The sequence below is a fragment of the Plutella xylostella genome, chromosome 18, assembly GCF_932276165.1.
Source record: "Plutella xylostella chromosome 18, ilPluXylo3.1, whole genome shotgun sequence".
In the NCBI taxonomy this organism is placed as follows: domain Eukaryota; kingdom Metazoa; phylum Arthropoda; class Insecta; order Lepidoptera; family Plutellidae; genus Plutella; species Plutella xylostella.
In genome coordinates this window covers 3,980,329-3,994,108 of record NC_063998.1, presented here as the reverse complement: position 1 = coordinate 3,994,108, position 13,780 = coordinate 3,980,329, and the positions used below count along the sequence as shown (strand labels likewise).

The window sequence follows — 13,780 nt, the reverse complement described above, 5'->3', positions numbered from 1 at the left end:
ATAAAAGTAAGTATTAAAAATTTGATATTGTTTAGCAATTGGTAAAAATGACCCTAAGGGCCAGTTTTTTGATCCGTCAACTTTAACCATTAGTCAAGTCACTTGTCAAGCATGACAGCTGCATACAAATTTGAGTGGTTTTTAACTAATGGTCGCCATTTTTGACCAATGGTTGAGTTAAGTAGGCATCAAAAAACTGGCCCTAAATGGTTCTAGAGAATTACTTGAACCCAGCGATTATCGGGTATTTGGTAGGCAACAAGTGTATTGTCTGGTAGCCACATTTGTTTATTGATGATATTGATAGATGACCAGTAATGACATTTCCAATATAGACAATATGAATGAAAAAGTGGAGTACGTTTTTGTGTGTATGTTCAAGTAGAATAGCTGAATAATTAATACTTCAGCGATTTTTAAATGAAGGTAACCTACATAACTCATCCCTAAAGGCCTATTCAAACCTAGCAATGTTTCTCTCGACTACCAACGCGAAAATATATTAATATGATAAAATAATTTCATTGTACATTCTTAACAAAGCTTACGTCACGACAAAAAGTTAAATACCTACGCGTAAAAACGAAGGGATGTTTAAATTTGTTCTTATTACGAACACAGTGGTATAAAAAGCAAAATATATTTAAAATGTGGGTATGTAAAGTTGGTAAGCACATAGTTTAAGTAAATATCCCTTCATCATCATCATCATTAGCCAATAATCATCCACTGCTGGACATAGGCCTCTCCCAAGGAGCGCCACAACACTCGGTCCTCGGCCTTCCTCATCCAACAACTACCCGCCACCCGCCTAAGGTCGTCAGTCCAGCGGGCAGGAGGGCGTCCCACGCTGCGTTATAGCCCTTTATGTTCGTCGAATTTACTTTTAATAATGTTTAGTGTTTACAAAGATGTTTACTTAGTAATGATGAGATAGACTATTGTACAACAACCCTACGAGAATACCTGCGATTAAAGTGGAATTTCACCGAACACAATTAAATACAATAATTTTAAATAAGTATACGTTTAGCGTATGGTAAAAGTGACCCTAAGGATGGCTTGTACAACAAAGTTAATCAAAATTAAATATATGACCTACAAACTATTTCATTTTGATTAACTTTGTTGTGCAAGCCACCCTTATACTTTGTCCATTATATTATTGGTTTTTGACATTCGAAATCCCATACATATCTGACGACTGCAAAGGAAAACCAACTTTACTTACCAGACATAAGGAAACGTCAAAAATACAATAACATAGTGGATGCTCTATAGTAGGGCTACTGTGGTATGACGAGTACCTAATCGGCCTTTCTAATTCACATTCCAATACAACATTTTGTCCGCCACCAAGCATCATAATCACAAAACAAGAACATTTCAAATATCTAAAAGAGCATCGCAAAAGCTGACTGAAAGCAAAATAATTAGAATTCCCCGTTTATACTGGCGCTTAATTAAAATCTTTGTGAGATAAATATAAATATAATAACATGTTTGTACACAGATTCCTGCAGCAAGATACTCACGGGCTGATTCTACTATTGATTTTACTTGAGTCTGTGTTGGTATAATAGGTATCTAAACAGAGCGAAGTTTTATCAGTGGCCATAAATATATTGTTCAATACTAAATTTCAATACCTACCTACTCAACTTAAACATAACATACAACTTATTTTGATCAGGATTTCAGAGTTAATCCCAAAAAAAGTGGCTCAGTATGTTATGTTAACTGACTTGACATCGGCAAGGTCACGGATAAAATTGTACTCTATAAAAGGTAATAAGCATAAGCTTTCGTGGAGTCCATATCGCCGTGGGGGGAAGGGGGTGGCCTGAGCTGAGGAGACTGTATGTAACCTAATGTTTCTTTTCCATACACAGTGCGACATGAGCGAAAGTTTGTTCAGTAATTACATGAGATGAATGAAAAACGGCTCGTGTCACTAAGTTCACACTTTTCAATATTATTTAGGTGCTCACTTGAATGAAAAAGTTTCACTTAATAAATTTAATATCGACACCAAATGACCCCTATTTATTAAATCATTTACTTATTTATAATTTAATAAAATGGCCAGCAGTGGGATACTATAAAGGCTTTAAAAAAATATTATAATATTATTCTGATACGCTAATAAATATTATTATACTTCACTATTGCAGACAACGTCATTAAGTTTCCGTTCAGAGTCCTTTCCGTTTAGAGTCAATATCACATCTAGGCAAGTTGGCAACTCACATCTCTGGTGGCCTTATAATGTATCATTTTCCGTCCCACTTAATAACTATATCTTAATTAATATTAATGTTATAAGTATTATGCTTATGTCATACGAATGTCGCAGGGAAATACACTCTATTATAAATAGGACAACCGTAATATATGAATTCGGGTGCGCCAAATGGCCCGATGACTTCTACCTATTATATTCTTGACCTTTTTCGTACACGCCCCGAATACGAATAATGGAAATGATGAAAATTTCACGATTTTTGTAACTTAATAACTTTACTTGACTATAACTGTCCCTGGTTAGAGTGCACATAGGGGTGATACTGACTAGTCCTTCTACTTGTAAAGAAATATATTTTTATAGAGGGTATTGAAAAATTAAGATTAGACAGTTTGTAACCCTGAGTCACCCCTTTTCTTCTACCAAACCACTTTTGCAACACCCTGAACAAGGTAGGTACGCAATAACTCCTGTAGTTTGGATACTCAATTATTGTCATTGAGCTGGACTTTATGTATGCATGGAGCATTTAGATTACCACAATTGAGAAACTGATTATAAAGTATGCTAGTCAAAAAGTAAGAATAATGTTCATTTGAAACCCATTTAAAGTTAAAAGTACCAATTTCATTATGTACATTTGGACCATAAACTGCTCTGTAAAAGAATAAAGCAATTTACCAACAATTTATTTAATCGGAGCCGTGCTTGAGCGAATAAATAAGCTCAGTAAATAATATTGAATTTCATTAACAAAGTTCGGCGTGGGTCGAAAAACGATCGCCGATGTTGTAAGCCCTTGTGAATAACAAGTACCCATGATATGGATGAATTTAAGCGCATAAAAATCTGTTGTTTATTTATGTACCTACAATTGAATTTGAGACTCGAAAAGAATGAATTTTTTTCGTTGTAAATTTGAACTGACGTGATAGTTCGCAAGCCGTATAGCCGTTTTTGAATAAGTACAATGCAATTATAGTACACATCTAGAATTTAAATGAGTTGGTTTCATCACAATGTTTTCCTTCAGCGTAAGGGCACTTGGTAAGAGGAATTTAAATAGGTAGTACGATGATGCTTGCAAGCCTCTTGTAAACTGAAAGTGCGTTCTATGCGCAGGAAGTAAAATTTATTTACTGTAATATATACCTACACATATTAATAAAATGTCTTTGTATAAAAGTTCTAAACCCGCCCCCGTAGCAATTTTTCACAAAGTTACTTATACTGCAACTTTAGGTCGCTTTAGTTCCAAGAAATTTTATAAATTCTGAACGCTAAACTCGTATAACTTGGTTTTCTGAGCATACTTTAAGCTGTATTGTTCCAGACAATTCAATTGTTTTATTCAGGACAACAGGTACCTACGAGTACCTACGTGAAATTGACGAGCTCTACATAATACAATGTTACCTTTGCTTATGTGGCCCAACATAATTATATTATTTATAATAAAATATAAGTAAATCTACCTAACTGTAGGGGGAATTTAACTGCTGCTTTATCTGTTCCTTGACTTTACTTTTTTATATGGAACGGGCCACGGTCTTTGAATTATACCTACCGCTAACATTCAAACAACCTACCTACTTAATTAATCCATTAATTACAGAGTTAATATTTAAGATACCGGTTTTAACAGAGCGCCTATCTTAGCTATTGCAACACCCAGGCTTGCTGCTCCAGTTTACTCGGGAGCTAGGCTGGCTGAGCTGAAATCAAGGGGATTTATGTTGTACAAAGGTTCCACTCGAGAGAGCCACGTACAGGAACTTCACCCCCTACGAGAATAGAATAGAATAGAATAGATACCGGTTTTATTTTTCTTGTAAACTTTCCAATTACTATATACACCTCCTCGTTTTTTGAAGTGGGGTAAAATAATTAAAAAATACTTTGTAACCAAACTCAAAATATAATAAGTAACTAGGTACCTATCCGTAAAAATGGAACTTAGTTTTTTCATAAATTAGATATTATAACCTCGCCCCAAGTGTTTTAAAAGTTCATCAAGAGAGCTCATTAATTAAATTTAATGCAAATTAAATTACTTGTGTACCAAAGGTGGTATAAGGACCCTTTAACTAAAAGTCGTTGAAAAAGGGTCACACTTAGGTAGGTAAGTACTAATAGAATACATAAAAGATAAGCATTTTGCATAAGATGATCCTAACTAATATTATAAATGCGAAAGTAACTGTGTCTGTCTGTCTGTCTGTCTGTCTGTCTGTCTGTCTGTCTGTCTGTCTGTCTGTTACTCTTTCACGCCAAAACTACTGAACGGATTTGAATGAAATTTGGTATACATATGGTATAGACCCTGGGAAAGAACATAGGGTACTTTTTATACCGTAATTCCCACGGGAAAACTTTTTAAGGCGAAGCGAAGCGCGCGGGAAAGCTAGTTTTGATATAAAAATACATTCAAGTACATATTTATGTACCTATAGATACAGGCTATTTTAGTAGGGGGGGGGGGGGTGACTTAAGGGTGTCATTCTGAACTACTTTTCAAAACAAAAGTGGTTAAGTATGACCCCCTGAGTCCCGCCTTTTCGGCTAACTAAACCATCCTGTATATTTGTGAAATAAATAAATTAATTAATCGTCAGTCAGTGAATCAGTGAGATTGCAATGCAAGAGCCCTTAAGCCTACTTCACACACTGTTTAGTGCGAGCGTTAAGTAGACGTACATTTCTGAGTACTTACGGCAGATTCAAAAATTTTGCAAATACTATACAACAAACCCAGCAATGTACGACTACTTAACACTCCCACTAAACAGTGTGTGAAGTAGGCTTTATGAGCAGGTAGCTCATTAACCGTGCGTGAGGCGACGCGACGTCAAGCATGTAATGTAATAACATAACCGAAAACATTGTCACACAATGCTGCTGTATCTTAATATTTATTTAAAATGATACGACGACTCATCTCATTACCTGCTTAGGTATTTTTGTACCGTCAAATAGACTTAGTTTGAAAGTTAAATTATCTTCCTACGTTTTGAAGTCGTTTTTTTATAGTGACTGGTGAGCAGTTTGCTTGCTAGTAACCCAGCCTTATAATCATGCACAATAATAAAGCCGCATGTAAATTTATTTTACGAGTAGTTCATTTGAGTTTCATAAAAATTTAAACATTTTACAACGAATATAAAATATTTAAGTACTTATTTGTTTCGTTAGCTTATTTCTAGATTTTACCAAGTTCCAACATGATAATTAGGACAATAGATGAATATAAGTTACACTACTGACTTACACAACAGTTTTACACTGGACCTGGGCCCCAAGTCTGCTATTGGTTACAAAAAAATATCAATGAAGATATCCAATAGAGACTCCATTGCAACTCCATCTCCATTGTCATTGGCCCAAAAACGGTAGTCCTTACGTCTCACGGCCAGTCTCGATAAAATATAAATGCTATTGACACAGAATGACTTCTGGGTGATCGTGACGTCATCTTGGAATATTATCAGTGTTGCCGGTTTTGTCAAATTTGTAAAGCCACCATACACGGATCGTTCGACTTGGGCTTAATTTGAAGATTTTCCACACTATTTATTTAAAAGTATTAGTGTTTTATCTTATTCGATGTTTTTTAAATTCAATAATTGACGTGTTATGGCATTTAAATATATTTTTCATATATTAAACTGGCTGTATAATTAAGACCACAGGCAAAAAAAAAAAACTCGTCGTGTCGATATGTTGCATTTCTTATGTCAACTTTAACAACACAGAGTACATTTTAACAATTTATCGTTTTGTTCTCTGACCAACAGGGTTCCTTTTTCTGAGGTTTTGTTTTGGTTTTGTCTGTTAGTTGAGGATAAAAAAAAAAGATACAGGCGAATTGAGAACCTCCTCCTTTTTTCGAAGTCGGTTATAAAACATGGCTAAAAGAATGCAATGCAATGAGTATATGAAACATATATGTATAAGTATTAGATCTTCTACCATCCAGTACAGCTATATTTTGCCAAATTATAGACGGCTCCAAACTTTAATCATAACAGATATACCATCTAGCCTGCGTTCTTTGGCTATCAGTGTAGTTAAATCCGTGGCAATCTCCTTCACCGCATCCTTACTGAGGCGAAATGTCTTCACAAACTCCGAGTCCGGCAAACTCAGGAAAGGATCGACATTCCGCCTCATGAAGGCGCGATTTCGACGCCGTTCCTTCAACTCCCGACGACCTCTATCCACTCTGTCTGCTAATAACAGCATTTCCCACCGCAAATTGAAATGAATATTCCAATTCATGTTGACAACATCTGAATAAAACGTGTATCTTAGGTGTATCTGCTCAATGGCCTCACAAAGGTGATTTTTGACAGATAAACCATAATGAAGCCATTGACGGAAACGTTAATAAATAGTAAACTACGCAAATTGTCGCCCGAGAGACGATATCGGTGTGGCACTTGTCAGTGGACTAGCGTTTTGTTCAATGTAATATGAGTGGCTTCATGGTGGCTTCCATCCAACTTCCATCGAGCTGACACTATGGTCTTAAAAAATACAAGACTACCAAATGTGTCATTTTTCGCTGTCGACATACAATCGACATCCAATTTTACTCTCATGCGTTTAGTAGACTTGGGGCCCTGGGCTGGGGGGAACAGAAAGGGCGAAAGTGGGCGTGAAGTAAACTTCCACCCAACTGAACTCATATCACAAGCATATAATCAGATAGAGCTCTTTTGAGATTACCAAGGTACATAACAAATTATAATAATATATACTTTTATATGCCTAGAACTTGACTCTTGACACTTAGGTACCTAATTATTCCGCATTTACAAACTGGTTGCATTCCCGAATTATTATTTAAGTGTAAGTTATAACATAATTTTCAGTATGACGAGTTAGTAGACTTGATCGACAAAAATGGTAATTTAAAAAGGTAATTTTAAATGTATAAAAAACTAAATTATTATTCTTCAGGATATCCTAGTAACTAGTGACCGAAGCATGTAACACACGTTCCTTTATACATACTTAGTTCCAACTAACTTGGTAATGTATTTAGTTTGGCAGTTAAGGTTTTTAGCGAGCAAAATAGTTAACATTTAAACAAAGTTAAGTTTGCAACATTACATAAAGCGTATGCTCAGCTTTAACTTTCCAGAGTATATGTATAGTTATGTCCAAGATAATACAGAAATATTCATAAGAATATACAGGGTGTCAAAAGTAAGTAGGTACATAGGGACTAAAATAACACTGATGAAAAGTGAATATAGCAATGCACTTTTTCATAGATAAGACCTACTTTAAAAGATACAAAATAAGTATACCTAGTGTCAGTACCGTCTATCTTCTGGAACTTTCCACTAATTAGCATCTCAAATGCTTTATTTGTTGTTCCAAACTTAAACATTTCTAAGATACCCTTGAAACTTGTGGAGGTCCAAGATTCTGGGGTCAGTTTCAGTGAATTTCATCACATTTACAAATATGTTTCGAGACCAAAAGTTATGATTTAATTTTGATGATTAAGTTGGTATTCAATCACGTTTACTTAAGTACTTATAAATTAAATTTACCTATTTTTTACCCTTACAGAAGAAATAATATTCTTTACTTTCAAAATGTAGGCGATTCCATAGGTTACCTATTTCTAATGTCTACATAAACATATATATAACATCATTATTATTTGAGCTCATGTTATGTGCCTATATTACGTGATAGAATAACAACACATTCCATACATTTTATACAACAACATAAACCCCATCAAAAAAGAGTTGAGATGCCAATATCTTCGAAAATAGTCTTGTATCTTTGAATTTATCGACTTATGCTCTGCTGACTTGTTGCATCTTACAGGATTGCTAAGCTGAGTTTTCGCTTTTAAGTAAGTAGGTATACCAAGCTTTATCGGGATGAAGTCTTTAGATTTAAGGATTTCCGATGCTATAAATCGTTTGAAAATTATGAAAACTCAAAGGTTATTTTCATGACATATAAACGAGAATCATATGAAAGGTCAAATGTACCGCTTACTTTTTTATAAAACGTTAATCTGTTTAATCAGAATAGATGAGAATCTAATTTATTAGATGATAAAAAAATCTGATTTATTGTGTTTTTCTAACATAACGATTTATACCGATTTAATTACAGTGATTATGATTTAACGTTGCTTCCATGGTAAAAAATTCTAAATAGCTATCAAATGAAAATGTAAAGGGATTGTAATTAATGGGTCATACCATAGACAATGGTGATACAAACAAATACATAAGTACACACATTTATGTATATACGTAAAAATCAATTGGTAAAATTCCCAATTCGTGTAGCCATGTGAATCGTTTCTTACCTTCACGTGAAAGTATATAAAAAATAAATCTGTGTTTTTCCGTATTTTCCAGTTGCTTTCGTTCCGTAAATATGTCGGCGATTTTCCCTCGAGAAAACTGAGCGTCTTATATTAAAATAAATAATACTTACTTTTTGTTTTCCAAAAAATTATAATCTTTTCGGCCTAATCGTATTGCGTAGGTGGGTACAATTTGTTTCTTTGACAATGCGCCTACTGGGCTGAATAAATAATTATGTTGTGGATAATACATGGATAGGTTAATGTTAACATTAAATTGATGCTCTCCGAGTGACGTTATCACCTGTTCCTCCAGATCGTCAATCTTCGAGCACGGTGACATAATCTAATATCTAGTAGTATCTATAGTTTTTTCTTGTCACTGCAACGCTAGGAAGAAGAAGTGTGCGTGACAAAGCAGTGAGCGTAAAACATCTCCCTAGTATTAAAAATATAGTTACAGAAAAATAAATTAAGTGAAAATTATTAGTTTAAAACAGTAGTATTTTACAAAGTAGGTAAAATAACGTAGTCATATTTAAATATGACGGTAAATTAAATCATGTTTACGCATTTCGTAAGTCCATCGCCGTTTTAATTAAAACCGCTGAAAGTTAAAACCTCGCTGAAAAGTGTAATTAATGTTCAAAAACATTAACTTACCTGAGCCGCAGCTTCCCGCACGACGTTAATAAGTATTACAGCGACGTTAAATATTTATTTATTAAGAAATGGATACAAATATCTACAATAGTTAACAGGTAACATAGAATTGAGATATCAACAACACTTTAAATATATTTCAAAAGTTACAATAAGTTAACCGCGACCGCGCCTACTGCGCCCCGCGCTCCAGTCCGTAACAACAACAACACAGATAGGAAGACGTTAAAGCGTATTCAGGGGACGTGGACAGAAGTGAGCACGCATCACAGACAAGAATATACATCATAGAGTATGAGTGGAACAGGTGACCGAGCGAAGCGGAGGAGCGCGCGCGACATTCGGTGAGCGAAGCGTATGAGGGATCAACAAGTGGTTTGCGAGGGCGGGCGGCGCAGGGTGCGTCCTGCCGCGAACACAGCTCGCCCGCCAGTGGCTCGGGCTGAGGGCAGCCAGCCCGCCTGTGTGTGTGTGTGTGTGTGCACACGCCTCCCCCGCGGCTGCGCGTGTGTGCGCAGGTGAGCCCGGGCGGACCCCGGCCGCCGTCGCAGCTTTAACAATGAAATGGCTCGATGGGCACACACTGGGAAAGTGCTACATTAGTCTAGGCATGCAACTGGTTTTTGCTTGAGTACCCCTTTAGTTGTAGTGGTCGTGATTACGGGCGTGCGTAGCTTATTACGTGCTTGGTTTAATGGTTAGAAAAAGAGGATATTAGCACCAAAACGAAGTATGTTTTCTTGGTTATAATTATGTTGTACAATAGATTCTTACAGATTATAGTACCTATGAAAAATCATAAAGGTGACAGACTTACCTTTATGTTTTAACATCATAATAAGATGGACTTACTAAAGAACCGATAACTTGGGTTAAAAGGTCTAAGGTGCAAACCACGAAATGGGGTGACCCTCAACTCGCGAGACCTTATGACCTTAGACATGTAGCTAGTGTAATGGTAGTATGACAAAAGCCTTTTATAAGTAATGTAGCCTATTATTTAAAACACATTATCAGCTAATTCTTAATCTTCTACTGCTGACATAGCATCGTCTTTTAACTAATTAAGGAAATAGAGTAGAAAAGAGGAAAAATAAATGTTTGAAACATAAATCAAACCATTGCAAGAAATATAAATTGCTAGTTGCTACGCATTATCTGCTACGCCGCTCGTAGCACGCGTAGCGGCGTAGCCGTAGCGATGTAGCGCTACGGGCGAGTATTTTATCATCACCATTATCGATAAATTTTAAATTGTTGTATTGGAAATGTACAGAAGTTTCGATTTGATTGATTAATGAATACTTTATCTATGTAATTTATCTTGCTCTGTTCACCCCACGAAAATAATTATGCATAACAGGGAAAACGCTAAGGATTATGAACTTCCTAAACCTTCATGTATTTGTTATCATATTATTGTGCAGGGAATCTCTACTGAATTCCATTATTCGACTGTGTGAATGGTGAATTTGGCCACGCTAAAGATATCTCCAACAGCTTAGAATCCGCTTTCAATCCTTTAGCATCACATTCGATTCACCTGGCTTTATCTTCATATTCCTGTTTTCAAAATTTAATTAGCAGGGTTCCGGGTCCGATGTAGGTAGAATCTCCTCTAAAAAGGTTACCTTTATTTAAGGGTCGAGTTCATTGAGACAAACCGCCGGACAGGGTTGATGTACATGTTAAAAGTTAAATCTATCTAACTTAACAAACCTGTAATAGTATTAGTTGTAGGCTATCGCAGTTCTAGCTTAGTTGGTTAAAATAAAATATAATATAATTCTATTCTATTCTATTCTGTTCTCATAGGGGGTGAAGTTCCTGTACGTGGCTCTCTCGAGTGGAACCTTTGTACATATCCCCTTGATTTCAGCTCAGCCAGCCTAGCTCCCGAGTAAACTGGAGTAGCAGGCCTGGGTGTTGCAATAGCTGAGGTAGGCGCTCTGTTGGTCCAAGAATAGATAATCTTGTTTCTGTAGTAGGTGGACAAGCTAACAGAATATGCTCAACCGTCTCATCCACTTCCTTACATGTCCTACATAAGGGACTAGTTGAGTTACCTATGGTATATAAGTGTTTATTCACGCAACAATGTCCTGTTATTAATCCTACCATTAATGATATATTACTACGGGACAGGTTGAGTAAGTAGCGTGTAAGTTTATGGTTGTGTGATACAATAAACGCTTTAGTTTGTCTGCAATCTACACGATTTTTCCACTCCTGATTGTGTTCAGATAGTGTTTTATCGGTGAGACATTGCCTTATTGCCTTTGATGACAAACTAATAAATGGTTCTGGCCCTATTGGTAGGGTATTTGATCCCATTCTTGCTAGTCGGTCAGCCTCGCAATTTCCTATGTTGTCGTTATGACTTTTAATCCATTGTACTGTTACATTATTTGAAATGCTCAGGTTTTCCAGTGTTCTGTGACATTCTAAAATTAATTTAGATTTTGTTACAGTTCTGCCTAAGGCACCTAAGATAGCCATACTGTCTGTGTAGAAGCAGATATTGCTATTTTTTGTGTCTTTTATTTGTGTAGTAATATAATATAATTTAGCTGTCACTAATAACAAAGAATACAACAAATTAAATAATACAATACAAGAATACAATGTCCGATATTTATGTTAACGTAGGTATACAGTACAGGGTGTTTTAAAAGAGGTAAGTACGTATATAGGTATATATAATATATACTAAGCTGAAGGGTTTGATGTACTTACCTAAGTATTTTTTAATCATTTCCTATTTTTACATGATTTCACTTACTAATACAATTTTAGACTAAAGTTGTATTATAAATGATTTGCCTTACATCTCTGTTGCTAAATTAATATTAATTACGTTAAATTGAATGCTAATACAACATTATCAGTAGAATAACATCGTCAATTTCAGTAATGTCAATACCAGTTTCCAGCGCATTTATACACAAATTAACAAGACAACCAATTTACTAAATGCTTCAAAAGATTCAAAGGATTGTAATTATGTCTGTTATTCGAACGCTTCACTAGAAATCCTTTATACACTATTTAATTAAACTGGAACATCCGTAATCAAAACAGCATGTTTTAGAAAATATTTCATATTGAAATGCCGAGCGAAGTAAGCAAATGTTTTCAATACTGCCAAATTCATGCACACATACGCGATATTAATTAACAAAATATTTAGAGTCGAGTCAGTATGTTCATAGAAATTCATTATTATAGGTTGGTTGTTATCTCATAATATGGATCAGATTAAAATACAATACAATAATTTCAACTATTCGTAGGTACCTAGGTTGTATTTAAGTAGTAGTAGGTAGATACTAAACGATTATTTTGTCACGTACGCAATTAGTATAATTTATGTAATGTAGGTATAACCGACATAGCTCACCGAGTTAGTAAGCTTAAGTGGCAGTGGGCTGGTCACATCTGTCGAAGAACCGAGGCCGCGACTAGGCAAACGTAGTGTGGGACGCCCTCCGGCTAGATGGGGTGACGACTTGCGAAAGGTGACTGGATATTATTGGATGCAGAAAGCTAAAGATCGCATCCAGTGGCGCGCTTTGGGAGAGGCCTACATCCAGCAGTGGACTGCTATAGGCTGATGATGATGATGATGATGAGGTATAATCGGGGAAATCAATGGTGTCGCATGTTAAAGCAATATCCCGTGCAAAACGTGCGTACATTGCATGGAGCATGTGTGAACATGCGGATCCACGTTTCTAGCAGTAAGCATTAAGTTCCCCTCTAGCCGATTCTCCTCTAGTAGGTACATTTTAAGAGAAGTAGGTAGGAAACCCTTCCTTCATTGGAAGGAGACCCGTGCCCCAGCAGTGGGGACGTAATGGGTCGTGATGTAGGTAGGAAATACTAAAGTTCCTCCCTTGGCCATAGATCAACGGGGACTCACGTGTGCCTCAACCTGTTCTGTTAGTTGTATATGGTGTGCCTGTAATGTAGGTACCTATGTTATGTAATACTGCAATAGTACTTAACAACCTATTCCTTAGATGGTTTACAGTTAAGTAGATAGGTAGGTAGTGAAACGAAAAATTAAAATTAACACTTTAGTGGACACGACCTGTATAGACGTCCTCAAGGTAACAACACGATGTGACGGACGTGTATACACGTCGAAATTAGAGCTCTTGTTTTTATAATTTCATCTCTATTTACTCACATGTAAGAGTCATCAGCATATTAGTTTACTATTAAGTGTCACATCACAAGGATTTTGTTAATCATATGTCATATTACAACGAAATTATTGAATGTCAATGAGTAAGTGTCGGCGCGCCAACACGGCCGCCTCCAAATGCGCACGACGTGTAGTGACATCGTTTTTGTTCCCGTCGGTCAGCAGGTGTCACAACACAGTTGCAACACAGAGAACCACCTACCAACCAATATTTTTTTTCAAGTTGGCAGATAACTATGTATACCTACTAACTGATACTAACATGCACAGAAACAATTAGCATATCTGTCATAGCATAACATGTTTTCACTGAAGA

General features: G+C 36.0%; 1 protein-coding gene across 1 annotated transcript in view; it reads right to left on the bottom strand.

Annotated features, from left to right (window-relative positions):
* LOC105380439 overlaps positions 1–9,734 on the bottom strand; it is a 180,508-nt gene extending 170,774 nt beyond the window's left edge. Inside the window, exon 1 of the mRNA XM_038113850.2 lies at positions 9,255–9,734. The gene's annotated coding sequence lies outside the window, so the exon portion shown is untranslated. The remainder of the gene's footprint in view (positions 1–9,254) is intronic.
* Positions 9,735–13,780: the final 4,046 nt, after the last annotated feature.